General features: G+C 39.1%; 1 protein-coding gene across 2 annotated transcripts in view; it reads left to right on the top strand.

Annotated features, from left to right (window-relative positions):
- Positions 1–20,827, top strand: part of LARP1B (La ribonucleoprotein 1B) — a 147,790-nt gene that overhangs the window by 72,616 nt on the left and 54,347 nt on the right. The gene's annotated exons all lie outside the window — the stretch shown is intronic.

Genomic DNA, 20,827 nt, shown 5'->3' with positions numbered 1-20,827 from the left:
AAGCTCTAAGAAAAATTGCATGTTTTTGTCTTGATTCTGAATGGAGGCAGGTAGGAAGTAACCACTTGATGGTCAGACATTTTAGATTTGCAGCTCAAATTCATATAGTTCTGTCTGAAAAAACTAGAGCTAAGAATATAAAGGAGTTCTAGACTGTTAACCATTACAGGTATCTGGCATAAGCATACCTATATCCTCTCTGGAGGAACTTATTTCAGAGGTTGGCAAACTCTTCTGTACTGGGCTGGGTAGTAAGTATTTTCTGCCTTTCAGGCTACTTAGGATTTCGGTTCTCTGTAGCATGTACTTTGCTTCATGGTTTTTTGTTTTGTTTTTAAATGTAGCCATTTATTGTAAAAACTGTTTTTAGCTAGAGGGCTCTACATAAAACAGACTACAGGCCAAATTTGGCCCATTGATGTAGAATGACTTCATTCTAACATTATTAGAATGTAATATTCCTCCAAATATTTCCATAAGTATTTTCTAGTGAAATTAAATGAACAGAGAAAAAAGTGACTAAGGCAAGGAAATAAGTTACCAAGTATATAACCAAAATGACAGCAAGAAAGAGGTCCTTTGAATGCTGCGGTTATCAAGGCACAAAATAACAGTCACAGAATATAAATGTTATGGTTTAATTAATGAATGATGAGGTTCAAAATATGTGAAGGGGAAAATTCACAGTTCAGATTTGAAAAAAATAAAGGAACAAAGCTCCAATATAAGAAGTGAAAGTTTATTTGAAGTTAAAAATTCAGTGGTTGGATTTAATAGCAGGTGAGACAAAGTTGATGAGACACTGAAGATTCGTAAAGTGAAAGAGGGTCAGTAGAAATTACCCAGATAAAGCACAGAGTGAAAGGGAATGTATGAAAGAGGTTCAGGAAATGGGGTTAGAATGTATAGATCTAATTAGAGTTCCAGAAAAAGCAGGGAAAGAATGGGCAGAGGCAATACATGAAGAGAGATCAGTCATGACCAACTCTTTGCTACCCCATTAACCGCAGCACGCCAGGCCTCCCTGTCCATCGCCAACACCCGGAATCCACCCAAACCCATGTATTATTGATGAATTGATTAATAATTTTGAAATATGCCTCTTAATTTGTTGTAATACCGTATCTTGAAGCTGATGTTGAAGCCAAAGTTACCAACTTTCTTTCATCTTTTCATTCTCAACCTATTAGTGCCTTTATTTTTATTCATTAATTTATTTTGCCATACCAGGTGCCTTGCAGGATCTTAGTTTCCCAACCAAGGATCAAACCTGGGCCCTGGCAGTGAAAGTGCTGAGTCCTAGCCACTGGATCACCAGTGAATTCCTCGATTAGTGCCTTTATTTTAAAGGAGGATTTCTTGTAGACATCATATAATTGGGTTTTATTAGTTTTAATATTTTTATTTCCTTTTAACTTCTTTTGTGACCTCTTTGAGCTAATCAAACATTCTGTAACATTCCGTTTTATTTTCTTTTGGCTTCTTAGTTATGCTTCTTTAAATATTATTTTTTAGTTATTACTCTAGTGCTAATAATATGCCTCCTTAACTTAGCTTCTCTGGTGGCTCAGACAGTAAAGCGTCTGCCTGCAATGCAGGAGATCCAGGTTTGACTACTGGGTTGGGAAGATCCCCTGGAGAAGGAAATGTCAACCCATTCCAGTACTCTTGCCTGGAAAATTCCATGGATGGAGGAGCGTAGTAGGCCACAGTCCACGGGGTCACAAAGAGTTGGACACGACTGAGCAACTTGACTTTCTTTCTTTAAATTTTCAAGATCTATTTAGAGACATTATTATATCACATCACACTTTTTACTTCTCATCTGACATTTAGGACTTCTTGGCTTATAAATATAGTTTGTAATTACAAAAATATTATTCTGCTGCCTTTGTGCTAGTGTTGTCATATCCTTTTCAGTTCAGTTCAGTCGCTCAGTCGTGTCCGACTCTCCGCGACCCCATGAATCACAGCACGCCAGGCCCCCCTGTCCATCACCAACTCCTGGAGTACACTCAAACTCATGTCCACAGAGTCGGTGATGCCATCCAGCCATCTCATTCTCCGTCGTCCCCTTCTCCTCCCGCCCCCAACCTTTCCCAGCATCAGAGTCTTTTCCAGTGAGTCAACTCGTCGCATGAGGTGGCCAAAGTATTGCAGTTTCAGCTTTAGCATCAGTCCCTCCAGTGAACATCCAGGATTGATCTCCTTTAGAATGGACTGGTTGGATCTCCTTGCAGTATAAGGGACTCTCAAGAGTCTTCTCCAACACCACAGTTCAAAAGCATCGATTCTTCGGCGATCAGCTTTCTTCACAGTCCAACTCTCACATCCATACATGACCACGGGAAAAACCATAGCCTTGACTAGACGGACCTTGGTTGGCAAAGTAATGTCTCTGCTTTCTAATATACTATCAAGGTTGGTCATAACTTTCCTTCCAAGGAGTAAGCGTCTTTTAATTTCATGGCTGCAATCAGCATCTGCAGTGATTTTGGAGCCCCAAAAAATCAAGTCTGACACTGTTTCCACTGTTTTTCCATCTATTTCCCATGAAGTGATGGGACCAGATGCCATGATCTTTGTTTTCTGAATGTTGAGCTTCAAGCCAACCTTTTCACTCTCCTCTTTCACTTTCATCAAGAGGCTTTTGAGTTCCTCTTCACTTTCTGCCATAAGGGTAGTGTCATCTGCATATCTGAGGTTATTGATATTTCTCCCAGCAATCTTGATTCCAGCTTGTGCTTCTTCCAGCCCAGCGTTCCTCATGATGTACTCTGCATATAAGTTAAATAAGCAAGGTGACAATATACAACCTTGACGTACACCTTTTCCTATTTGGAACCAGTCTGTTCCATGTCCAGTTCTGACTGTTGCTTCCTGACCTGCATACAGGTTTCTCAAGAGGCAGGTCAGGTGGTCTGGGATTCCCATCTCTTTCAGAATGTTCCACAGTTTATTGTGATCCACACAGTCAAAGGCTTTGGCATAGTCAATGAAGCAGAAATAGATGTTTTTCTGAAACTCTCCTGCTTTCTCCATGATCCAGCGGATGTTGGCAATTTGATCTCTGGTGCCTCTGCCTTTTCTAAAACCTGCTTGAACATCTGGGAGTTCACGGTTTACATACTGCTGAAGCCTGGCTTGGAGAATTTTGAGCATGACTTTGCTAGCGTGTGAGATGTGTGCAATTGTGCGGTAGTTTGAGCATTCTTTGGCATTGCCTTTCTTTGGGTGTATTCTAAATCCATTTTGAAGTATTATACTTTTTCTTTAACAGTTGTCTTTTAAGGAAATTTTATATTTACTCTTTCTGTTTCCTTTTATTATTCTAGTTTCTATATGGTTTCTCTTTCTACCTGAAGAATATTTTTTTAGCATTTCTTTTAGTGTAAATCTGGTAATAATACATCTCAGCTTTCATTTACTGATAATGTGTTTATTTGATTCTAATTTTTAGTGTCTTCATTAGATATAGAATCTGGATTGACAGTCTCCTGTTTTGGTATTTTAAAGATGATATTCTGTTGTCTTCTGTACTATACAGTTTCTAATGAGAAGTCAAGTATTGTACTGTTGTTCTAGTATGTTTCTTAATCTGTCCTCCCCTCATCCTCTGTCCCTGGATACTTTCAAGATATCTACTTTACTACCGATTTTTCAGCAGTTTTGCTGTGATGTGTTTCAGAGTGATTTTCTTTGAATTTATCCAATTACAGGATAACTGAAATTCAAGGATTAATAATTTGATGCTTTTCTTCAAAACTGGGGAAATTTCAGCTGTTGTTCCTTTGTACTTTTAATCTTACTGTTTTTATTTGGGAATTTTTATTACATGTATGTTACACCATTCAGTAGTTTCACAGACTCCTGAAGTTTTTTTTCTGTTTTCTGATGTATATTTAGTGTGTCTGCCCTCTGGCCCCTCGCGATACCTACCGTCTTATTTGGGTTTCTCTTATCTTGGCTTCAGCAATATGTGAACCATGAACTCCCAGATGTTCAAGCAGGTTTTAGAAAAGGCAGAGGCACCAGAGATCAAATTGCCAACAGCCACTGGATCATGGAGAAAGCAAGAGAGTTCCAGAAAAATATCTATTTCTGCTTCATTGACTATGCCTTTGACTGTGTGGATCACAATAAACTGTGGAACATTCTGAAAGAGATGGGAATCCCAGACCACCTGACCTGCCTATTGAGAAACCTGTATGCAGGTCAGGAAGCAACAGTCAGAACTGGACATGGAACAACAGACTGGTTCCAAATAGGAAAAGGAGTACGTCAAGGCTGTATATTGTCACCTTGCTTATTTAACGCTGGGCTGGAAGAAGCGCAAGCTGGAATCAAGATTGCTGGGAGAAATATCAATAACCTCAGATATGCAGATGACACCACCCTTATGGCAGAAAGTGAAGAGGAACTCAAAGGCCTCTTGATGAAAGTGAAAGAGGAGAGTGAAAAGGTTGGCTTGAAGCTCAACATTCAGAAAACAAAGATCATGGCATCTGGTCCCATCACTTCATGGGAAATAGATGGAAAAACAGTGGAAACAGTGTCAGACTTTATTTTTTTGGGCTCCAAAATCACTGCAGATGCTGATTGCAGCCATGAAATTAAAAGACGCTTACTCCTTGGAAGGAAAGTTATGACCAACCTTGATAATATATTAGAAAGCAGAGACATTACTTTGCCAACCAAGGTCCGTCTAGTCAAGGCTATGGTTTTTCCCGTGGTCATGTATGGATGTGAGAGTTGGACTGTGAAGAAAGCTGATCGCCGAAGAATCGATGCTTTTGAAGTGTGGTGCTGGAGAAGACTCTTGAGAGTCCCTTGGACTGCAAGGAGATCCAACCACGTCCATTCTAAAGGAGATAAATCCTGGGTGTTCATTGGAATGACTGATGCTAAAGCTGAAACTGCAATACTTTGGCCACCTCATGCGATGAGTTGACTGGAAAAGACTCTGATGCTGGGAAAGTTTGGGGGCGAGAGGAGAAGGGGACGACAGAGAATGAGATGGCTGGATGGCATCACCGACTCTGTGGACATGAGTTTGAGTGAACTTCGGGAGTTGGTGATGGACAGGGAAGCCTGGCATGCTGTGATTCATGGGGTCGTGGAGAGTCGGACACGACTGAGCAACTGAACTGAACTGATGTATATTTTGTCTGTTTTATAGACTAAATTGTTCTACAAATCTGTCTTCATTTTAATTAATGCCATTATTTTTCTATTCTTAAGCACATCCAAGCACAAGTTTTCAGTTATGTGATTTACATTTCTGTTAGTTCATTTCAGTCACTCAGTCGTGTCTGACTCTTTGCAACCCCAAGGACTACAGCAGACCAGGACTCTCTGTCCATCACCAAATCCCGGAGTCTATTTAGACTCATGTCCAAGGAGTCGGTGATGCCATCCAATGATCTCATCCTCTGTCGTCCCCTTCTCCTCTCGCCTTCAGTCTTCCCCAGCATCAGGGTCTTTTCCATCGAGTCAGTTCTTTGCATTAAAGTTTTGGAGTTTCAGCTTCAGCATCAGTCCTTCCAATGAATATTGAGGACTGATTTCCTTTAGGGATGGACTGGTTGGATCTCCTTGCAGTCCACGCGACTCTCAAGAGTCTTCTCCAACACCACAATTCAAAAACATCAGTTCTTTGGCACTCAGCTTTCTTTATAGGCCAACTCTCACATCCATACATGACTACTGGAAAAACCATAGCATTTACTAGATGGACCTTTGTTGACAAAGTAATGTCTCTGCTTTTTAATATGCTGGGTAGGTTGGTCATACCTTTTCTTCCAAGGAGCAAGCATCTTTTAATTTCATGGCTGCAGTCACCATCTGCAGTGATTCTGGAGCCCCCCAAAATAAAATCTCTCACTGTTTCTATTGTTTCCCCATCTGTATGCCATGAAGTGATGGGACCAGATGCCATGATCTTAGTTTTCTGAATGTTGAGCTTTAAACCAACTTTTTCACTCTCCTCTTTCACTTTCATCAAGAGGCTCTTTAGTTCTTCTTTACTTTCTGCCATAAGGGTGGTGTCATCTGCATATCTGAGGTTATTGATATTTGTCCCGGCTTGTGTTTGATTCCAGCTTGTACTTCATCCAGCCCAGCATATCTCATGATGTACTCTGCATATAAGTTAAATAAGCAGGGTGACAATATACATTCTTGATGTATTCCTTTCCCCATTTGGAACCAGTTTGTTGTTCCGTGTCCAGTTCTAACTGTTGCTTTCTGACATGCATACAGATTTCTCAGGAGGCAGGTCAGGTGGTCTGTTATTCCTATCTCTAAGAATGTTCCACAGTTTGTTGTGATTCACACAGTCAAAGGCTTTGGTGTAGTCGATAAAGCAGAAGTACATGTTTTTCTGGAACTCTTGCTTTTTCGATTATCCAACAGATGTTGGCAATTTGATCTCTGGTTCCTCTGCCCTTTCTAAATCCAACTTGAATATCTGAAAGTTCATGGTTCACGTACTATTGAAGCCTGGCTTGGAGAATTTTGAGCATTACTTTGCTAGTGTGTGAGATGAGTGCAATTGTGTGGTAGTTTGAGCATTCTTTGGCATTGCCTTTCTTTGAGATTGGAATGAAAACTGATCTTTTCCAGTCCTGTGGCCACTGCTGAGTTTTCCAAATTTGCTGGCATATTGAATGCAGCACTTTCACAGTATCATCTTTTAGGATTTGAAATATCTCAACTGGAATTCCATCACTTCCACTAGCTTTGTTCGTAGTGATGCTTCGTGATCATCTGGGTCATGAAGATCTTTTTTGTATGGTTCCTTTGTGTATTCTTGCCACCTTTTTAAAATATCTTCTGCTTCTGTTAGGTCTATACCATTTCTGTCCTTTATTGTGCCCATCTTTGCATGAAATGTTACCTTTGTATCTCTAATTTTCTTGAAGAGCTCTTTAGTCTTTCTCATTCTATTGTTTTCCTCTATTTCTTTGCATTGATCACTGAGAAAGACTTTCTTATCTCTCCTGGTTATTTGGAACTCTGCATTCAGATGTTTTGTTTTTTTTTTTATCATTTAATTTTTATTTTTATTTTTTTTTACAGTTCATAACTTTTATAAATAAAATAAATTAAATGTACAGTGAATAAGTTCTCTGAAATATTTCAATATTTCTGCAGGTTTAGTAACATCGTAAAATACATTTCAACTAAAATTCACAAATCTAAAAACCTGTTAGGCATTTTTAGGCGTTTTAAGATGGAAATGAAGACCAATGTTACATCGTAATATGCCAATTACAAATAGTACTTCAAATAGCAAATACTACAGTTTGTCCCAAACTTTAAAAAGTATTCATGAACTCAACACTGAACTATTGATGGCTATGAGAATTTTTTCCTAGCCTTTTTGAAAATTTCAACCCATTTCCGTTTAAGGTAATTATTGATAAGTACGATCCCATAGCCATTTTCTTTATTGCTTTGGGTTCAAGTTTATACACTCTTTCTGTGTTTCCTGTCTATAGAAGATCCTTTAGCATTTGTTGGAGAGCTGGTTTGGTGATGCTGAATTCCCTCAGCTTTTGCTTGTCTGTAAAGCTTTTGATTTCTCCTTCATATTTGAATGAGATCCTTGCTGGGTATAGTAATCTGGGCTGTAGGGTATTTTCTTTCATCACTTTAAGTATGTCTTGCCACTCCCTTCTGGCCTGAAGAGTTTCTGTTGAAAGATCAGCTGTTATCCTTATGGGAATCCCCTTATGTGTTATTTGCTGCTTTTCCCTTGCTGCTTTTAATAGTTGTTCTTTGTGTTTGATCTTTGTTAATTTGATTAATATGTGTCTTGGAGTATTTCGCCTTGGGTTTATCCTGTTGGGGACTCTCTGGGTTTCTTGGACTTGGGTGATTATTTCTTTCCCCATTTTAGGGAAGTTTTCAACTATTATCTCCTCAAGTATTCTCTCATGGTCTTTCTTTTTGTCTTCTTCTTCTGGGACTCCTATGATTCGAATGTTGGAGCGTTTAACATTGTCCCAGAGGTCTCTAATATTGTCCTCATTTCTTTTAATTCGTTTTTCTTTTTTCCTCTCTGTTTCATTTATTTCTACAATTCTATCTTCTAGTTCGCTTATCCTGTCTTCTGCCTCTGTTATTCTACTGTTTGTTCCCTCCAGAGTGTTTCTGATCTCATCTATTGCATTATTCATTGTATATTGACTCTTTTTTATTTCTTCTAAGTCCTTATTAAATCTTTCTTCCATCTTCTCAATCCTTTTCTCCAGGTTATTTATCTGTAACTCCATTTTGCTTTCAAGATTTTGAATCATTTTCACCATCAAAATTTGAAATTCTTTATCAGGTAAATTCCCTATATCTTGTTCTTTTGTTTGTGTTGGTGGGCAACTATCTTGTTCCTTTACTTGCTGGGTATTTCTCTGCCTCTTCATCTTGCTTATATTGCTTTGCTTGGGGTGGCCTTTCCCTCTTCTTGCAGTTTGTGGAGTTCTCGTTATTATGTCGTTTCTTCGCTGTGTGTGGGGTTGGACGGGTGACTTGTCCGGGTTCCCTGGTTAGGGAAGCATGTGTCGGTGTTCTGGTGGGTGGAGCTGGATTTCTTCTCTCTCCTTTAGAAGACAATGGGCTGCTTTTCTGGGAGCCTGATGTCCTCTGCCAGTATTCAGAAGTTGTTTTGTGGACTTTACTCCGCGTTCAAATGTTCTTTTGATGAATTTGTGGGGGAGAAAGTGGTCTTGCCATCTTATCCCTCCACCATCTTGTTCCTTCCTCCCCAGAACACTGGATTCTTATATTCCACTTGGTCGTGGAGTATCTCTTCCCAGCTGCTCCAGCAAGGCGCAGCCGCTGTACCTTACCTTGGACGAGGGGTATCTCCTCAAGGCCGCTCCTCCTGCTTTGAATGTAGATCAGCTCCTCTCGGCCCTCCGGTGCCCAAGCAGCCACCGCCTCCTGAACGTGGTACAGCTCCTCTCGGCCACCGCCCTAACCCTGGGTGCGGGGTAGCTCATCTCAGCCACGATTCTGCACGTGGGCGGTTGCACCGGAGCCAGGCGTCTCCCGCGTCTGCGCCTGCGCCGCCGGAGCCGGGCGTCTCCTCAGATGTGTTTATCTTTCCTTTTCTCCTTTGCCTTTTCACTTCTCTTCTATTTGCAGCTATTTGTAAGGCCTCCTCAGACAAACATTTTGCCTTTTTGCATTTCTTTTCCTTTGGGATGGTCTTGATCCCTGTCTCCTATACAGTGTCATGAACCTCCGTCCATAGCTCTTCAGGTACTCTGCCTAACAGATCTAATCCCTTGACTCTATTTGTCGCTTCCACTGCATAATCGTAAGGAATTTGATTTATGTCATACCTGAATGACCTAGTGGTTTTCCCTACTTTCTTCTATTTAAGTCTGAATTTGACAATAAGAAGTTCATCGTCTCTGCCACAGTCAGCTCCCAGTCTTGTTTTTGCTAACTGTATAGAGCTTCACCATCTTTGGCTGCAAAGAATATAATCAATCTGATTTCGGTGTTGACCATCTGGTGATGTCCATGTGTAGAGTCTTCTCTTGTGTTGTTGGAAGAGGGTATTTGCTATGACCATTGTGTTCTCTATTAGCCTTTGCCCTGCTTCATTTTTGTTCTAGTCTTACTTTTTTAGGTGCAGTTCCCTATCTCGTCACTCATTAAGATCATCTTTTCCTTTAGTGCCTCAAACATAACTCTATAATAGTTATTTTTAAGTCCCTATTGTAAAATCCAACATTTGAAATATCTGGAAGACAATTTCTATTGACTGTTATTTTCTTGACTGTGTGTTACAATTGCCCATTTTTTTTTTTTTTTTTACATTTTAACTATTAAATGCAACATGTCTTTTTACTAGACATTGTAGATATTATCTGTTTATACTGTAGAGATTATGGATTGTCATCTTCCTCTGAGGAATGTTGATTCTTTTGTCTTACTGGTTGCCCAACTTAAAATTTTGTTGGCTTGATTTTCCTCTTTGTTAGGTCAGATCTGTGGAAAACCTCTAACTTGATAGAATTTAACCTCTAAATCTGTGCCCCCTCAATATCTTGTCAAGTATTGGGTTACACCCCTGCTTGAGAATCTAGAGTAAGTCTTACTGTAGGGTATGGGCCTCACTCTATAGCAAGTCCTAATTTTAAAGTGTAACTCAACTGGATCCCTTGGGTGTTGATGAGTGGTTAACAAGGGGTCTCCATTCTCAATTGGGTCTATATGTCATCATCTTCCAACACTGTTGGCCTTTAATATATGTCTTTAGTTCAGTTTTACTGCAGCCATTTTTGGATATGTCTTAAGAAGTCTTATATCAGTTTTCATTTATTTTCATTGGGAGAAATAGGCTTATATCAGCTCCTCTATCATATGAAGAAGCAGAAGATCATAACTCTTACATCATAAAGTTAGTCTGACAGAATTCAGTCTTTCTAAAGAATGGTGCAATAGGAACTCAGATACTACAGTTGGTGCTAGATTAAATTGTTACAATCATCTTTTTTTTTGTTTTTCCTTTGGCCTGGTTTTGAACTTTATCTAAATGTTACCATACAGTATACTTTTTTTAAAAAAACTTTTTATTGGAGTATAGTTAATTAACAATATTGTGATAGTTTCAGGTGGACAGCTAAAGGACACTCCATGCATATACGTGTATCCTTTCTTCCCCAAGTTCCCCTCTCACACAAGCTGCCACATAGCTTTGAGCACAGTTCCTTGAGCTATGCGGTAGGTCCTTGTTGGTTATCCATTTTAAATATAGCAGTGTGTAGATGCCCATCCCAACTCCCTAACTATCCCTTCCCCCATCCTTCCCCTCTGGTAACTCTAAGTTTATTCCCCAAATCTGTGGAACACATTCTTCTTAACTTCAGTTTCTGTCTTCTTTTTCATTCAATCATCCATTCATTTGTTCATTCATTACAGATATCTGAGTACCTGTGAGGTGTCAAGTATACTGGTAGGCACTTGTATACAGTGTTGAGTTAAATAAAAAGTCCCTGCTGTCATGGCATTTACAGACCCAAAGTCCTTTATGTTTCCCCTGTTTGTTGAACTTGGAATAGGAGCCTCTTTTGTATGCTAAATTTAAGATGTGGACTAGTCAGCCCTACAACTGACTCATATCTTGCCTTTTCCTGGAACTCTGCTTGATTTCCTTTTCAGATTTCTGTGGCAGAGAAATGTTTTTACAACTGCTAAAACAGTGGTTGAAAATTTTTGCCCCCTTATACTTCTATCAAACTTTTCATCCCTTGATGCAGGCAAGAGCTTAGTTTTGGTTTTTAGGCAGTATTTGGAAATGTACAAAATCAAAATAGAATAGGTAGTCCAGCTAGCAAAGGCAGCCAGTTGACTTGAAGCAGGAAAACGGAGAAAAGAGAGGTAAGGACAGAAAGTAGCCACTGGTGCTGGAAATGGGTGAACTATCTCTTAAGAAAATGTTAAAACCTTGTGATTATTGCTAAGAACAATGATGATGAAAATCTTGTGTTTTAGAAAAGTGGATTGAAGAATGACAAAGAACACTAAAATAATATATGTCAATAAATGAAAAGCAAAGCAGTTTCTAAAGTATCTCCTTCAAAGATAATGTTAAAGCTAGCTATTACAATGAAATATGTAGTTTATAAAATTCTACATATAAAATTCTGACCTATTCCTTCTTTGATGGAATTGCAGTGATCTATAACACAGATGTACTTTTTAAATATCTTGATAAAAGATAATTTATGAAAAATATAGTTTGTAATTTTTAAATGACTTTCTTGAGTAAAGAAAAGTTGCTCAACCGTTTGATTGATTGGTCTAAGAAGACATAACTGTGTCTTCTCTAATGCAGTGAAGTAAAAATTATTTGGGAATTGGTTCTAGAGTCCTTTTTAAGTTGAAAATTGAGTATGGCCAAAATACTCTTAAAATTCCCTTTAACCAGTTGTAAAGTACGGACACGACTGAAGTGACTTAGCAGCAGCAGCAGCAGCAGCAGCAAAGTACGTATGTGGTTTTAAGCACAACCTCATATCATAATATGCATATGTAAAGTTATTATGTGTATAATAATGTAGCCAGATCATATTTATAAAATATTCAAGTGTTTCACTGTTGGAAGCACTTAAGCAAATATATGAAGATTCTAACTTGGTGGCTTTTTCTGTTCATGGTCGTCTTTTTCCTAAGAGCTGATTTTTAGATTTAATTAGTGTTTCTCTATGGTTCTCAACTTGTTTAAAAAAAAGCATGGTGATGGTGCTCAGTGAAACTATACTTGTTAGGATGGACACTTTACCTTTTAATCCTCTTTTTGGCTGCACTGCATGGCTTATAGTATTCTCCTAACCAAGGATCCTACCAGGGCTCCCAGCAGTGGTAGTGCAGAATCCTAACCACTGAACCACCAGGGGATTCCCTGGACACTTTATCTTTTCATGGTCAGTTCAGTTCAGTTCAGTCACTCAGTCATGTCCGACTCTCCACAACCCCATGAATCACAGCACACCAGGCCTCCCTGTCCATCCCCAACTCCCGGAGTTCACTCAAACTCATGTCCATCGAGTCGGTGATGCCATCCAGCCATCTCATTCTCTGTCGTCCCCTTTTCCTCCCGCCCCCAACCTTTCCCAGCATCAGAGTCTTTTCCAGTGAGTCAACTCGTTGCATGAGGTGGCCAAAGTATTGGAGTTTCAGCTTTAGCATCAGTCCTTCCAATGAACACCCAGGATTGATCTCCTTTAGAGTCAAGACAGTATTAAAATGTATATATCCTTTTGTTGGGTTTTTCTTTATGTGAGGTAATATTTTAGGGCTTAAGTTCTCTAGTGCATGCATATGTTCTTTGAGTAGAATGGTTGTTGCATTAAAAAATAATAATTTGAAAAAAGTTTTTGTTGTTGAACCAGTAAAATCAAATTTCTGTAAGTTAATATCAATGTTGTTTTAATGTGCTGAAGCTAAAGATTGGGTAGATGGGATGGGAGTAGATTGTGAAGTGTCTTAAAAGCTATGTAGAAATTTAGAATAAGGAGCGATTGCACTTCTTATAAAGAAAAGTAGTATGATCAAAATATGGCTTAATAAGGTTTTAATCTCACAGAGGCATTAGTTTAGGTCAGAGTAGGGGAGAACAGAGTATGAGTTAAAATTCATTAATTGTAATCCAGGGATGAAATGAAGTGCTGAACCAAAGGGACAGCATTTATTTTTTTTTCAACAAATATTCATTAATAGCCAGTTATGTTCCAGGCTTTGTGAGAATTGAAGATTAAGATACTATTTTCATGATCTTTTGGTACAGAAAGATTTACTAACCAGGATATAACTCAATGGTGCTAATGATTGATAAAATGTACTGCATTTAACTTTTTGTCTCTTATAAAAGACACCATAAGAGAGTGAAAAAGGCAAGGTTCAGAGTGAGGGAAAAGCCATTTACAACATCTTGCAAAGAACTCTTAAAAGTCAGTGAGAAGGACAACTGTATAGGAAAATGAGCAGGAGAATTGAATAGTCCTACCACAAAAAAAAGCTATCCAAATAACTTGTAAAAAGGTTTTCATCATTATTAGTCATCAGAGAAATACAAATTAAAACTACAGTCAGATAACATATCTACCAGAGTGGCTAAATATTTAAAATTTTAAGTTTTGGGGGATAATTATAGATTCATAAGAAGTTGGAAAAATAGTTCAGAGAGGCCCACTGTATACTTCATCCAGATAACCTTGAAAGGTTATCATCTTAGATAATTAAATCTAATATCTTAGATAAACCATAATTAAAGCACAATATTAAAACCAGGAAATTGATGTTCATTATCACAATGATAATATGTATGTGTAATTCTGTGTCATTTTATCACATGTTGATTCACATAACTGCCCTCAAAGTCAAGGCACTGAATTGTTTTTTCAGCACAAAGATCTCCCTTGTGTTCAAAAAAGAAAGATCTCCCTTCTGCTATTAAACTTATACCCATCTGCCTCCCTTCTGCTATTCCTAATCCTTGGTAGCCACTAATCTGTTCTCTATCTCTGCAACGTTGTCATTTTGAGAATGTTACGTAAATGGAAAGGCTATGGTTTTTCCAGTGGTCATGTATGGATGTGAGAGTTGGACTGTGAAGAAAGCTGATCGCTGAAGAATTGATGCTTTTGAACCGTGGTGTTGGAGAAGACTCTTGAGAGTCCCTTGGACAGCAAGGAGATCCAGCCAGTCCATTCTAAAGGAGATCAGTCCTGGGTGTTCATTGGAAGGACTGATGCTAAAGCTGAAACTCCAATACTTTGGCCACCTCATGCGACGAAGTTGACTCACTGGAAAAGACTCTGATGCTGGGAGGGATTGGGGGCAGGAGGAGAAGGGGATGACAGAGAATGAGATGGCTGGATGGCATCACCGACTCGATGGACATGGGTTTGAGTGAACTCCAGGAGTTGGTGATGGACAGGGAGGCCTGGTGTGCTGTGATTCATGGGGTCGCAAAGAGTCGGACGCGACTGAACTGAACTGAACTGATAGCATGTTACCCTTTGAGATTGACTTTTTTCAATCATAATGGCCTTGAGGTCCATTCAGAATGTTTATATGCATAGTTTCATCCTTTTCAAAAGGACTAAATTTTTAAAAACTGACAATCCCAAGTGTTGATGAGGATGTAGAGCAATATGAACTTACATATTGCTGGTTGGAATATAAATATGCATAACCATTATGAAAGCATATTTGCCAATTTCTACTAAAGCTGAAGTGCACCACCTAATTCAGCAATTCCACTCGTAGTAAATACTCAATAAAAATGGATGTCATGTCTGCTGTCATAAATCACAGGAATATATTTTTTGGGGGGTCTATCTCCTAAAGTAAAGGGAATAAAAGCAAAAATAAATGGAAACTAATTAAACTTAAAAAGTTTTTGCACAGCAAAGGAAATCATCAACAAAAGGGAATGACAACCTACCAACTGAGAGAGAGAATTTGCAAATTATATGACCAGTAAAGGGTTAATATCCAACATGTATAAACAGCTCATACAACTCAATAACAAAAACAAAAAGGTTAAAAAATGGGTCAAAGAACTGAATAGACATTTTCCCCAAGAGGACAGGTGGCCAACGGGCACATGAAAAGATGCTCAGCATGATTAATTATCAGGGAAATGCAAATCAAAACCACAATGGGATATCACCTCACATCTGTCAAAATGACGCTCATCCAAAAGAACACAAATAACAAATGTTGGTGAGGGTATGGAGAAAAGGGAACCCTCCTACGCTGTTGGTTGGAATGTAGATTGGTACAGCCACTGTGCAAAGCAGTATGGAGGTTTCTCAAAAATCTAAAAGAACCACCGCGTGACTTGACAATTCCAGTCCTGGGTGTATATCTGAGAAAACAACAAAAACACTCAATTTAACAAGATACACACACCCCAATATTCATAGCAGCAATATTTACAATTGCCAAAATATAGAAGCATCCAAAATGTGCATCAACAGATGAGTGGATAAAGATGTGGTGTATGCCAGTCAGAATGGCTACTATCCAAAAGTCTACATGCAGTAAATGCTGGAGAGCATGTGGAGAGAAGGGAATCCTCTTACACTGTTGGTGGGAATGCCAACTAGTACTGCCACTATGGAGAACAATGTGGAGATTCCTTAAAAAACTGGAAATAGAACTGCCATATGATCCAGCAATCGCACTCCTGGGCATACACACTGAGGAAACCAGAATTGAAAGAGACACATGTACTCCAATGTTCATTGCAGCACTGTTTATAATAGCGAGGATATGGAAGCAACCTAGATGTCCATCTGCAGATGAATGGATAAGAAAGCTTTGGTACATATACACAATGGAGTATTACTCAGCCATTAAAAAGAATACATTTGAATCAGTTCTAATGAGGTGGATGAAACTGGAGCCAATTATACAGAGTGAAGTAAGCCAGAAAGAAAAACACCAATACAGTATACTAACACATATATATGGAATTTAGAAAGATGGTAATGATAACCCTGTATACGAGACAGCAAAAGAGACACAGATGTATAGAACAGTCTTTGGGACTCTGTGGGAGAGGGTGAGGGTGGGATGATTTGGGAGAATGGCACTGAAGCATGTATATTATCATATGTGAAACGAATCACCACTCCAGGTTTGACGCATGATACAGGATGCTCGGTGCTGGTGCATGGGGATGACCCAGAGGGAGGATAAGGGGAGGAGGGAGGTGGGAGGGGGGTTCAAGAAGGGGAACACATGTACACCTGGGGCGGATTCATGTCAATGTATGGCAAAACCAACCAATATAATATTGTAATTAGCCTCCAATAAAAATTAATTAAAAAAATAAAAACAGAAAAAAAAAGATGTGGTGTATGTATTTATATGTGTTTATGTGCACACACAGACACAATGGAATACTATTCAGGAACAAAAAGAACAAAATTTTGCCATTTGCGGCAATGTGGATGGACTTAGCATTATGCTAAATGAAGTAAGTCAGAGGAAGTATGATCTCATTTATATGTGAAATCTGAAAAACACAGCAAACTAGAGAGTATAAAAAAGAAACATTCTCACGGATATAGAGAACAAACTAGTGGTTACCAGCATGAGAGGAAAGGCGGGATCGGCAATATAAAGGTGGGTTAGTGAGAATTACAAACTATTAAGTTTAGGATAAGCTACCTTATCTTTGGTAGCTTGTATATATCCAAGGAATGTAACCAATGTATTATAATAACTATACTTGATCTTAGCCAAAAGGCCGAGAAGCAATATAATAACTATAAATGGAATATAACCTTTAAAAATGGTGCACCACTGTGTTGTACCCCTATCACACAGAATTGTTCTTGCTGTTGTTTAGTTGCTCAGTTGTGTCCGACTCTTTGTGACCCCATGGACTCTAGCCCACCAGGCGCCTTTGTCCATGGGATTCTCCAGGCAAGGATACTGGAGTTGGTTGCCATTTCCTACTCCAGGGGATCTTCCCGACCCAGGAATGGAACTGGCGTATTCTGCAAGTCTCTTGCACTGCGGGTAGATTCTTTACAGTTGAGCCCCTGGGGATAGCCCTTATAATATAGCATATTATGTATCAATTATTGCTGTTCAATTGCCCCGTTGTATCAGACTCCTTGCAACCCCATGGACTGTAGCATGCCAGACTTCCGTATCCTGCGCCATCTTCCAAAGTTTGCCCAAGTTCATGTCCATTGCATTGGTGATGCCATCCAGCCATCTCATCCTCTGATGCCCTCTTCTCTTTCTGGACTCAATCATTTCTAGCATCAGGGACTTTTCCAATGAGTCAGTCGTTCGCATCAGGTGACCAAAATAGTGGAGCTTCAGCTTTAGCATCAGTCCTTCTAATGAGTATTCGGGGTAGATTTCCCTTAAGATTGAGTGGTTTGATCTCCTTGCAGCCCAGGGGACTCTCAGGAGTCTTCTCCAGCATCACGATTCAAAGGCATCAGTTCTTTGGTGCTCTGCCTTCTTTATGGTCCAGCTCTCACAATCACAAAATAAATGTCAATTATACTTTAGTTTAAAAGAAAAAGAAAGGGACTAACCTGGTGGTCCAGTGGTTAAGACTCCACACTTATGCTGCAGGAGGCATGGATTCGATTCCTGATCTGGGAACTAAGATCCTGCATGCCATGTTATGCAGCCAAAAAGAAGAGAGAGAGAAAAGAAAGAAACCTATATTTTAAGAGACTCAGATACAGAAAACAAACTTATGGTTACCAGGAGATAGGGCAGGGGGAGAGAGAAACTGGGAGATTGGGTCTGACATATAGACTACTATATATAAAACAGATAACTAATAATAACCTGCTGTATAGCATAGGAACGGAGAAGGCAATGGCAACCCACTCCAGTACTCTTGCCTGGAGAATCCCATGGACAGAGGAGCCTAGTAGGCTACAGTCCATGGGGTCGCTAAGAGTCGGACACGACTGAGCGACTTCACTTTCACTTTTCACTTTTATGCACTAGAGAAGGAATTGGCACCCCACTCCAGTGTTCTTGCCTGGAGAATCCCAGGGATGGCAGAGCCTGGTGGGCTGCCGTCTATGGGGTCGCACAGAGTCAGACATGACTGACGCAATGCAGCAGCAGCAGCATAGCATAGGAAACTCTACTCAATACTCTGTAATGACCTACATGGGAAAAGAATCTTTAAAAAGTGAATATATGTATAACTGATTCACTTACTGTACACCTGAAAGTAATACAACATTGTAAATCAACTAGATGCCTCTAAGAATTTTTTAAAAAGAGGGAAAAAATACGTTGACCAAAGTAAGTGTTCTGTAAAAACATAGTTATGGTAACATTTTTTATAGACTACAGTCTGAAAAGGACCTGAATGCTCATCAACAGTAGAATGGATTTTTAAAAAATCATGGTTTGATCATTGCAGTGATGGACAAGTTTTTTCTGTAAAGAGCTGTGTAGTAAATATTTTAGGCTTGGTGTGTCATACATTGACTCTGGCAACTACTCAACCCTTCAGTTGTAGCACTGGAGCCAGCCATATGCAGTATATAAACAAATAGGTGTGGTTGTGTTCCAATAAAACTACTTAACAAAAGCAAACTTTGGCTTTTAGGGGCTGTAGTTTGCTGATCTCTGGTGTAGAGTTACAAACTATAAGTGAATCTCAAAGATATTTTTGTGTAAAAGAATCCATATGTTATGATTACTTTTTTATAAAATTGAAAGAGGCAAATGAATCTATAGAATTAAAGTCAGAGTATTGGCTATCTTTAGGAAGAAAGAGGGTAGTAATAGGAAGGTGCCTGAAGGGTACTTCTAGGGTGCTTGGTTATGCCTTTACCCAAATGGTGGTCCCACAGCTTCATTCACTTTTGACCCCTCATTGAGATATAAACTTATGATTTATGTCCTCAATAATGTGTATATGTATATATAAATTTGGGTGTGTTATACCTTAGTTAATTTTAAAAATTAAAAGCAAAAGAGAAACATATAATTTGTGTCCCTATCAGAATAGAACTGTGTTTATTCATTTTTGGCATGTGAGAAACATACAATAAATGTTCACTGAAGTGAGAGTTGCTAATAGCAAGCTCTGTAGCAAGATAAGGGCCAGTGAAGAGTAATGACTCTGAATTAGCTTGAAGAGTTTATTGAAGACTTTTGGGAAAGTAATTTTGGTATGGGGGAAGTAATCATTTAAACCATTTTCATGGAAAAAAGATAGATCCTATTTTGAAAGGCTAACTGGATTTCATAAATGGTGTGAACTGGCAAGTAGCTATTCATATTTGAAGACAGAAGGAAAAGGTTGTTTGGTTAGCTATTAAGAGCAAGATGTCACAACTATTTTGTAATGATATTGTTTAATTTGATTCACCAGACAAATAATTTTGTCTTTTACTTGTGTCCATTCTTTTTAGATGTTAACGTTGTAAAAGGTTATGGACATATTAGCACTGAGTGATGTAGACATGATATAGGGTTTATTGGGGGAAAATAACCAGACGTAATACAATGTAAGCAGCCCCCTAAACTCTTCCCCAATCCCTTCATGGCTTCAGCCAGGCTTGGATAGTCTTTATGCACTATGGCCAAATGACCTTCCAGTAGAGAATGGCCTTTACCTTTGTAATGTTTTGCATATTTGTAGTTCAGGGCAAGGAACATCTAAGTAATTATGTAACAGAAATTAGATGGGAGCCTAGGGACATGGATGGACCCATTCTTCCTTAGAGCTAACAACTTAGACCTACTCAGCATCCTTGCTGCTAAACTTAAATAAGGGGTTTGGAAATGAATCTTCAGATCCATCTAGATTTATCTTCCATTGTATGTTTCCCCTATTAGAAAGTGAGGTAGAAACTTCTTGGACTATTATTAAAGGTCTGCTAACTTTCTCCAATTCCCTTCAGTTCAGTCGCTCAGTCATGTCCGACTCTTTGCGACCCCATGAATCACAGCACACCAGGCCTCCCTGTCCATCACCAACTCCCGGAGTTCATGCAAACTCATGTCCATCGAGTCGGTGATGCCATCCAGCCATCTCATTCTCTGTCATCCCCTTCTCCTCCTGCCCGCAATCCTTCCCAGCATCAGAGTCTTTTCCAGTGAGTCAACTCGTCTCATGAGGTGGCTAAAGTATTGGAGTTTCAGCTTTAGCATCAGTCCTTCCAATGAACTTCCAGGATTGATCTCCTTTAGTATGGACTGGTTGGATCTCCTTGCAGTCCAAGGGACTCTCAAGAGTCTGCTCCAACACCACAGTTCAAAAGCATCAATTCTTCGGCGATCAGCTTTCTTCGCAGTCCAACTCTCACATCCATACATGACCACAGGAAAAACCATAGCCTTGACTAGACAGACCTTGGTTGGCAAAGTAATGTCTCTGCTTTTTAATATACTATCTAGGTTGGTCATAACTTTCCTTCCAAGGAGTAAGCGTCTTTTAATTTCATGGCTGCAATCAGCATCTGCAGTGATTTTGGAGCCCCCCAAAATAAAGTCTGACACTGTTTCCATTGTTTCCCCATCTATTTCCCATGAAGTAATGCCCTTATCAGGGCTTTTTGCCACTAGTTCTAAATAAATTCTCATTTATTGAATTATCTTCTAATAAATGACTGTTTATTCCAAGCTTCTCATCTGTGCTCATAGTACATAATTTAGGATTCTTTTCCCTTTCTCTAAATTCTCATTTAAGGAGCTTCTTTTGTCTCATCTCCTCTGTGATGCCTCCCCTATGATCTCAATTCTTATACCAAATATTACACTTTTCATATACTGCCTAATATTATTTTTATTTGTA

Source organism: Moschus berezovskii, chromosome 19 (genome assembly GCF_049115385.1).
Source record: "Moschus berezovskii isolate FMDL1 chromosome 19, NW_MosBer_1.0, whole genome shotgun sequence".
Classification (NCBI taxonomy): domain Eukaryota; kingdom Metazoa; phylum Chordata; class Mammalia; order Artiodactyla; family Moschidae; genus Moschus; species Moschus berezovskii.
This window is presented reverse-complemented; position numbering and strand designations above follow the sequence as displayed.